Source organism: Cryptomeria japonica, chromosome 4 (assembly GCF_030272615.1).
Source record: "Cryptomeria japonica chromosome 4, Sugi_1.0, whole genome shotgun sequence".
Lineage (NCBI taxonomy): Eukaryota > Viridiplantae > Streptophyta > Pinopsida > Cupressales > Cupressaceae > Cryptomeria > Cryptomeria japonica.
This window is the reverse complement of record NC_081408.1, coordinates 740,419,056-740,429,691: the sequence shown is the minus strand read 5'-3', so window position 1 is coordinate 740,429,691 and position 10,636 is coordinate 740,419,056.

Sequence of the window (10,636 nt, the reverse complement as noted above, 5' to 3'; positions counted from 1 at the left end):
AGCGCCCTGGTCCCTGGCCCTATTTTGGGCCCGGTCTCCTATGGGGCTTTGGGTCTTTAAGTTTGCAAATTGGAAAATAATATTTCCTGGTCGGCCTAAGGTCGAGAAAATCAGTCTATCAGCCCTAATTGACAAGTATATAAACTACATTTCCTCTCCCATTTTGGTGGATGGAAAAAAGGTGGAAACGATATTCAAACATTCAAGCATTCAAGCATTCTTCAAGCAATTGATCATCCTAAATCTCCATTCAAGGCTAAGTGTTGCATTCAAGACAAGGATTCAACCATTGAAGAGGAGATCACGTACAACATACAACATACTACATACATTACACCTTCGCATGTAAGAATACAAATATTCTTACAACGAGGTATCAGTACTTGTTTACATTACAAACATTTACATTTACAGCATTCTCATTTCTTGGTTAATTCCAAAACCGGGGTTTGACCTAAAGGCAAACCCCTCATCCCTAACCCCCCAATCGTCCTCTCTTTTCTGTGTGTAGGTTGCAGGTACGCAGCTGTAATTGAAGATCTGGAATCCTTGTGCAGAGACGAACAGATCCCCCTTCGTTTCGCGGATTTTTCGGAGGACCGTGTGCATGTCGAGCGCCATCGTCCTGTCAACTTTCGCTCAAATTTGCAGAACAGCACCGTCTCGACATTTTATTACTAATTCTAGGTCCGCAACTTCATCCCGTATCCCTATCTCTGTTTATAAGCAAATCTTTCTTGCTTCTACATGCATTCCTAGTTCAATCTTCTATCTACATTCTTTACAAAAGAGGGTATCCTTGATGTCTTAACCCTTGAAACTCATATAGAATCCAATCTTGCATTGCGTGGGATTGGATCTTGTGGGTTTCAACCCCTCTTTTGAATGTAAAGTCTCTCCTAAGTGAAAACCATCAACCCTAGTGACTCTCCCTTCTCTCTCCTTGGAGTTGGGGAGGGGAGGACAACTAGGGTTCAATTTTTCCGCTTTACAAATAGGTGTATGTCCAAACCATAATTCATGAGGGGTCTTACCGGTTTCACTTTTAATGTGAACTTTGTTTAGTGTGTATATTTTTGTACACATTGCTTCTCTCCAGTAGATATGAGGCAATTTGGCTTCCATCATCATAGATCTAGATGCATCCAAAATGGTTTTGTTCTTCCTTTCAACTACTCCATTTTGTTGAGGAGTCCTAGGTGCAGATAGCTATCTTCGGATTCCATTTGTCTCACAATAACTATTAAATTCATGAGAGGTGAACTCACCACCATGATTTGATCTTAGACATTTAATTTTCAATCCAGTTTTTGTTTCAACCTTCGCTTTAAAGATCTTGAATTTCTCAAAAGCTTCATACTTCTCCCTTAGAAAAGACCTACATCATTCTAGAATAGTCATCAATAATCAGCATGAAATACCTATCACCTTGAAAGCTTCTAGTCCTTGTTGGACCACATAAGTCAGTGTGAATCAAATCAAATACTTTATTAGATTTATCATGTATGCTTTTAAAATAATTTCTAATTTGCTTACCCAATTGACATTCCTTACATGCCGGATTATGAGGCTTCATAATCTTAGGTATATCTCTAACTGCCTTAGTTGAACTGATCTTAACAATGCAATCAAAATTAACATGACACAACCTCTTATGCCATAGCCAACTCTCATCAATATGAGCAATCAAACATGTCTTATTACCAGTGTTCAAGTGAAAGATATTACTTCCTGTCTGAATACCGGTTGTAATTTCCAAACCAGTCTTGTTAATGATTTTGCATTTTCTATCCTTAAACTGAAGTTGAAAACCCTTATCAACTAATTGTACAACACTTAAAATATTATGCTTCAAACTTTCTACATAATAGATAGTATCAGTATTATGCTTTCCATCCAAAGAAATAATACCTCTACCTTTGATCATACATGCTTTGTCATCTCCAAATCTGACTTGACCACCATTGTATTCTTGCAGGGACATAAATTTTCTTTTATCTCTAGTCATATGATGTGAGCATCCATTATTAATTACCCATTCATCTTTATCTTTAACTTTTATTGCCAGGGCCTTTTCTTCATTTTTGATAGCCAGTTCCGGTTCATCTTATTTTAAAGCATAGAACACCCATTCTTTTCCATTGCCGGATCCACTACCAGAGTCTTCTATCAATTCATCCCCAGAGTCATATGTTACTCCTTCCTCATTTTCTATGTAGCATTGCTTCTTGAATCTATATCTGTTTGGGTTAGGCTTAAAAGTTGTATTTACTCTTTCCTCAAACCTAGCATTCCTTTCAGGACATCTAGATGCAAAATTACCAATCTTATTACATGCAAAACATTTAAAAGGTGTTTTTCCTTCATACTTACTTTTAGTGGGTCCTTTAGGTACTCTTATAGCAAATAAGGCTTCAGGTTTCTCAAGCTCTTCATCTTCTTTTCTCATGTCTTCTAGTTCTTTTGCATATAAGGCTCTCCAATAACTCTTGCCAATAGATGTTGATGATGATGCATGTAAAGTAGGTTCAGACTTCACAACTCTAGAAGATCCAAATTCTTCAAGCCCAAAAGCAGATAATTTCCCAATCAGAATATCTCTGTTAACTGGAGTGTTTTTCATTGTTCTCAACTCATTAATTGCAGCTGCCTTCATCTTGTAAGTCAGTGGAAGGGCTCTCAAGACTTTGGAAACTATTTCATCTTCACTTAGAAAACCACCACAACATTGAATTCCCATAACAATCTCATTTACTCTTTCCATTAACACAAAATTATTTTATTTTCTTCCATTTTTAAGTTTTCATATCTTACCTGATAACCATCAAGTTTAGCAATTTTGACAGTAGGTTTCACGTTCATTCAGAGTTTGTAATTTATTCCACATAACCTTAGCCGATGATTTTTCAATCAATCCCATGATTTGCTGATCAGTAAGTGCACACAAGAGGGCTTCTCTAGCTCTGCAATCATTTTCAATATTTTTATCCAAGTCTACTGGAGTAGGATTTCCAAATGTTGGATCATAAGGTGTGTATCCTTTTTCATTGATCTCCCAAACATCCTTGCCAAGACATCTAAGATGAGTCTCCATTCAAATTTTCCATATCCCATAATTTGTTCCATCAAGCTTAGGGATTTCTCTTCTAAAAATAGTTGTCGGTGGATTAGTTGTGTTAGTTCCCATGAGATCTACCTCAAGCGGTTAAGCTTCTACAAAAGAGGACCAAAGCTCTAATACCAATTGTTAGGATAACCAGTGAACAACTGAGAGGGGGGGTGAATCAATTGTTAACAGATTATAACTTTTAATCCATAATATAACCTTAGGCAGACCAAGTACAAACAAATGCAACTTAACAATTAGCCAGATAATCAATGCAAAGCAACCATACCACATAACACCATGATTTGTATGTGGAAAAAGTGGAAAGGGAAAAACCACGGTGGGAAACCTACCCACAATCAGATGATACTTCTGCAGAAAGTATGTGTTACAATGAGGGGCCTTCACTTGCAAGAAGGCACACTGCCTAGAGCATACTTCTCATTACAAAAGAGTCTCGCTGACTACAGAGAGGCTACAACCTTCTCAAGATAAATGGACAACAATCCAATAAAGTGAACTACTAGAAATAGCATCTACTATGCCTTATTATAGTCCTGGTTAAGCTCTATGCCTAAGGACTAAATCCTCTTCTGAATCCAATTCGATCACCAATGATCAACCAACTCCTTTGCCTAAGTGATATTACAATATTAGCACATTACATTCCTTAACCATGACCTTTCCTATAACCATGATACATTGCAAAGAGTTTTACCTCTTATTTATACAAACCCTAAGGCCTAAACCAATTAGGTCGGCCACCTAAATATATTACAATAAGATCAATACATAATGATATGCCATGTTGGCTTAAGACCAAAACAATAATACAAAATCCATAAACCATCTTGAAACATCCAGGTAACTTGTAGAGTACACGCTAGCTTGATACCAATCCATAACCTAGATAGGTACCAGACCTATTTTGGGTCCACCACGCCAAAGCAACATCTTCTAGCAATTTGAAACATGATCAATGATCATCTTCAACAGCATCAAGAAGTTGCACCAACACCACTTATATATCCTGTCATAATTCTTCATTGAAAGCTCTGTCGGTAAAGCCTTAAATTAGTATCGGTAAAGGTTTACCAGTGTGTATGATAACATCCAATTACCAAGCCAATACCAACTGACCACAACATGCTCATGGAGCATATAACATATGAAATCCAATGTACTTCACTGATCCAATCATGCCGAAAGTGCCAACCAGATAATCTCTTCTATCGGTAACAGTAGATCTTATATCGGTATCTTGTCTACCAGTAACAACTAGTGTTGACATCAATGACAAAATATCAATGCCACACATAATAAATTTATCCATAATACCAACACATAGTCACTAGATGACTTATCTGAGCCTCATTCCCATTCATTGGAATATGTTGATGAATGGTTTTCTTTAGGTGATGCATTATGATTAGTGGAACTTGAGGGGTCAATTTGTAATGTTGCTTGAGACCTAGGACCAAGCAACCTCAAGGGTGCATATCCAAGTCCTTTAGTCCTTTATTTCTTAGGTACTAGCTCAGCTTAGATAGGTTCCGTAATTACTTGGTTTTGAAATCCAAAAGGGCCTTTACCATTGTAGCATTGTAAATTATATCCACATAAAATTTTATCCTCACCTAGACATCACCTTGGTGCTTTATCTTTTGATGCCCGATGATTGCTACAATTCTGCTCACACCACCTATAGACCTACAATTTCACCATCTTCTTATCCTTCTCCCCAAATATAAGTCTTGATTCTAAAGACCAAGGCACTGGTCACCCTAGTCTTAGCTTAGGACTAGGGAACCCAGTTCCTTGGTCCTCTCAATTAGGACCCAAATTTGGTCCTCACAAAGATCACATCAAGTGAGTGGAAAAATTTGATCTCGTGTCGGCTTACTCTAGAAATTCAAATTATTTTTGGGTAATAAATTATAAAAGGAGGTCTACCTCTCTCATTTAAAATCTTAACAAAACCTAAGAAAAATCAAGATCCTAATTACACTCTAGCAAAGTGAACAAGCAAATAGACATTCATCAAGAATTGGACAAGAAGTGAAGTCAATTTCAAGCATTCAAGATGGAATTCATCATCAACCTTCTATGAAGACATTCTACAAGATATCCTAAACCCCTTGCATGAAGATACAAACAAGCTTCATCAAGGTATACATTTTAATTACAAGAATTTCATTTCAAATCTAGCCTTTCCCTCAAAAGGAAAGCATCTTGTTATAGTTTTCCTATTACAAACCTTTGTTATAATACCTATTTATTGTTACTTTGTTTAGTTAAAATGTTTGAATGCATGATTGCATGTTTAATATATTTATCTTGATTGGAAAATCTAATGAATAAATGTGCAGTCATTATGATACTTTGAATATTTGAAGATGAAAATATATGATGCATATGTATGTATCAATAATGGATAAATACTATTGTGGTGTACTAGGTTGGATGCAAGAAATGGTCAAGCCTCCAGAAGGGAGGAAGAGTATCTCTTGGGAGAAGAAATTGGTTTAGTAATCTTTAATATGTGCCTAATTGAGTTATCACACACTCACATCCTAGTTAGTCAAGTTGAGTCAAGTAACCCAAAAACATTGATGGGGTGTTATCTTTTGAGCACCAACGTTGTTAAATTATTAGCTACAAGGCTAAATTGGATAAATTTTATATTAAATTATTGACTGATTTCAAGGATGTTTTTCTAATAAAGGTAGGGCATATAGGAAAAATGGCTAGGAGGGAATAAAAGTGAATTTGGGAGAAATAAAGTACTCAAAGAGAAAGACATTGGGCACATCTACATATACACAAGAGGGGGACTAAAAGGAATTATTACCTACTCCCTAGTTTGAGGTACAGGAGCTCAGATCATGGTCCTTCTCAAGGGATAGAATAGTAAAGTTCATCACCATATTTTTGTTCCTCTACTTACAATCTTCATAATACTGAGGGTGCCGAGAGCCCCTAATATGTGTCAGTCTATGGTTGTGCAGGGAATTGTGTGGGCATTCAAATGCATGATATTTTTACTCAAGGGAAGGATTCTTGAACTTGGACAAGACAACATGTGAGGTAACTCAAATACAATTTAATTCAATAGAGAGGCAATATTTGTGTGACATCAATTAGTTTCGTAGATATTTTGGTTGTGGGTGATCTGCCAACTTTTTGGTGCCATGACACACCATAGGTAGGCTGTGAAAGCTCGAGGTCCTCATAGGAAGGATCATATTTTGTATAGATAATCGCACTCCATTTTTAGTTGCAACATTTTGGAAACCTTGTTAGTGTAGTTGTGGGTGATAAAAGTATGGATGTTTCAAGGCCACCATGTTTGAAAGTCTCTATTTGAAAGGTCTTTATTTTCAAAATTAGTGATAGTAGTTTTAAATGTAGAGCAATTGACATGTCTCCTTTTCCTCCTCCTCTTCCTCTTTTTTTTTGGTATAGTTTAACAATATGAAGGTATTTTTTAGTGATTTGGATGAAAATTTTTGGGTTAATATTATACACTACACAAAAAAAATGAGAAGAAAAAAGAGTACCTAGGTTGAAGGGCTAGTGGAGAATAATAGAGTGAAGCTAGGGCATGAGTTATTGTTCCTTAGGGATCTCTATGTAGATGTAGGAAAATTATTGGAGGGACTTATGGTCACCCATTACAAGGGTCATCTAGGGGTTTCTATAAAGTTCACAAATATAGTCTTTTGTGCAAATAAAATTCATAAATCTTAGTGCAAGTGAATAGCTAGTGTTGTGAAAGCTGATGAAACAATACATTGGGGGGTAGCTCATAATTATGACATGAATAGATGGGGGTGTTTGTTAATCTAAATTCTTCATGTTTTGGTTGTCCTTGGCTTTGATTGTATATGTTGTGAGAGTTGTGCTATCTTTTTGAGTTACTTATTCACTATTTTTTATTGTTGGTTATCTCTATGTTGATCTTATATAGCATCATCATGTGGTTTGGAGAGATTATTATAGCCATTAATATATTATAAATGTAATATTTTTGTTATGCCTTATTATTAGGCACAAACTTTAATAGAATCCCCCACTAATCAATTAAAACATAGAGAACAAATTCCCTAAATCAATTATTAAATTTGAAATAACCTGAATATTTTTAAAACATGCCATCAATAGAGCACAAGTTTTGCCTAATAATAAAAATACAATACGTGTATCAATCCCCACATTGATTATTAAATTTATAACATGTTTTAGGTTTTCAAGACAAACATCCACATATATGGAAATGATTATAATTGAAAAAATCTCTTGTTTTTCAAAACTGAAAACATGATCATTCAAAGAATTCAATTTTAGTTGAATAATGATAAAAATCCAACGAAGGCATTAATCCTCACATCAAATAATAGAATTGCAACATTTTTGGGGGGTTTGAAAGCACGACTATGTGTAGAATTCAATTTTCTTTTAATAACAAAAATATCTAATTTAGGTAGAATCCAATTTTCTTTTAATGACAAAAAAAGTAATATGAGAATTAATCCCCACATCATCTATTAACTCAAACAATTTTCAAGGGTTTAAAAAAAAAGCCATGCACAAATTGCAATATTGGTTGAACAACAACAAAAATCTATATCAAGAATTAATCTCCAAATCAGCTATTAAAATTAAACAATTTTCTAATATTCCAATTATAGGCATGCACAGAATTTAATTTTGTTTTAATATTAAAAAATAATAATAATAATTAATCCCCCTCGATAATTACCAAATTTGAAAAAAAAATCTAGGGTTTTAGACATGGGCATCTATAGAACAATAGAATTTACCTTGGATAATGATAAATAAATCCAATCCATTTTACCTCAAACAATGATAAAAATATCCAATGTATGAATGAAACCTTGGAGAAATTTATTAGATTCAAAACAATTTTATAAGGTTTCAAAACATGGACATTTGAAAAATGCACTCTCTATCTAAATATGACAAAATTCCTATGCAGGAATCAAATTCATAATTAAAATCAATAAAATTAGACCCAACTTAAAACACTAAAAATATAAAGAACAAACTCATAAAATAATATCTACCCATGCAATTTATCAAACATAAGATCTACATAATTCCTTGCCATTATTTTTACATAACAATAGTCTCTAAGTTATTGCTTGCCATTATTGAATACAAAAATAGTATATGGACCATTTCTTTATGGTTCTAAGAATAGAGCATCTCCTTAATCACAAATTTCATCTTCCAAAGTTCAAAGAAGGATCACAACCAATAATATAATTCCCAAAGATGAGATCCTATATTCCATATTCAAATATAAAAAATAAAGTGAAACATAAATTTGATCCACAACATAATCTCTAAAATTGAAACCCTAAATTTTATGTGAAAATATTAAAACCCTAAAGTCAGAAAGTGATCAATAACATGAAACTCCAAAATCAAAACCTAGAGAAAAAATGAGAAACATTATGGAATATCCCAAGGTCTAGGCTTGAGCAGGTTGACAACCATTCCATCAAGTTCATGATTGAGAATAAGTAAGCAACTTAGCCTAACATGATTAGTGACCTCACCTATCATGGCATTACATTTAAAAATGTAGAATTCATCTTCAGAAGGGAGATGTAATTTCTAGAGCCAATCAAATGAGACACTAATATTGAATTTGACAAAGCAAGCAATGAAGTCCTCCAAACGATGGGAGACTAGGCTGATGAGGCAACTCTTGTCCAAGTCCTTCCACAATATGTGGCTATTCAACCCCAAAATAGATTCCCTCTTGTATTTTGATTCAATCAAGCATAAATATGGATTGTGTAGTCAAACACCTTTTTCAATCTCGCTCTAAAATATTGGGTCATAGAGTGACTCCTAGAAATATAAAGGTATCAAATTCCTGAGTTGGAGATAGTATTTTTCCTGCAATTAAAATAAAAATATTAGATGTGAGTTGAATGTGTTTTGATAGCCTATTCAAAATATGATTTGATTTAGAGATTGGATTTAATCCATTTGAGTTGTAGGTATTGATTTTGACTTCTATTTATGCATCCATTCTAGCAATTTTTACCAGGATGGAGATTTGATCACTGTCTAATAACAAGTGCATAATAATGATGATATATTTTTTAGCTTGTTTTCTAGCCCAATTTACCTTATAGAAGATGGATTTCTAGTGTGAGACAAATTTTAAGTGAAAGTAACAATAAATTATCAAAAAAAATATTTTTAATTTTAGAATTTATATGTTTATTTATTTTAGATGTGTTAATATTAAATGTTATTTGTTTATTTTAAATTTTAAGTTAAATATAAGTATAGGAAAGATTATTATATATTAGGAATTGTAATGTGATTAAATGAAAGTTAAAATGGACCAATACATGAGAAATGGACAACTATATATTATTTAAGAATGTATTAGGTTAAGGGATCATTTCATGAGCTTTGAGTTGGGATAGATAAATATAATAGCCAAAATAATGTTTATCTTGAATGATAATTGTGTCCTTTATGCATGAAAAAGTTCCCAGGATTGTCATTCATCTCTTATACTAGTTAATATTTCAACATTTGTTTCAACAAATTACAATGAATTTGATGTAGTCGAGATTGGGAAGTCTTATCAAACTACCCAATATTATAGCCTTAACATTTCATTCCACCCACATAAACACATTTAAAATAGTGTTTGAAATATATATTTCTTACAAAATGCTTCAATAATAATTACATATATGGAGGATTACAACAAGAGACATAATTTATATGGAGGATTGAATTTCCTCTGTTGAATCAGATTCCTCTAAAACTACAGGATCAAATTGGTCCCCTACCACTAATGTTAATGTTGATTCTAATTCTAGCCCTCCTCCCACAAACCCATCCCCCTCTACAAATACCAAGCCTCCGAGCTCGATCATGATTCTCACAAAAAATATGAAGGTCCTTCATAATGATCTGAAAAGGCAAGATGATTTGTTGAAATGGTTTTCCAAGTAGTTGAATGTGGTGATAAAGAAAATTAATAGGTTGGAGGTAGTAGTTGAGGCAGAAGCTAGGGCTAATACCTGGCTAGAAGATGTTGATGATGACATAATTTGAAATTTTTCTAAAGAATCTATTGGCCTCATGGAGAAATGGGATAATGTGAATGGGAGGATTGAAGATTTGGATGCCAAGATCAAGATGTCTAGGACTAAAACCAAGATGAAAGAAAACAAACATTCTCAAAAGGCCATCAAAATGAAAATTGAGGATGTTAATTTGGCCTGCAAGAATGTAGCCAATTTGTACCATGCCTCCATGCAAGATATTCAAACCATAGAGGCGGTTTAGAAAAATAAAAGGGAGAAGAAATGGAATCACACAAAGACCTTGATTGCAGGTTTTGGACCCACATAGTCCCTAGTTAAGGCCACCCTTGATTTCGCCTTTGTGTCCTCTTGCTCTAGAGGTGGCTCCTGCAAAAATGTGTCATTCTCCGATAAAGTGTTAAGCTTATGCTAGGATTGGTAG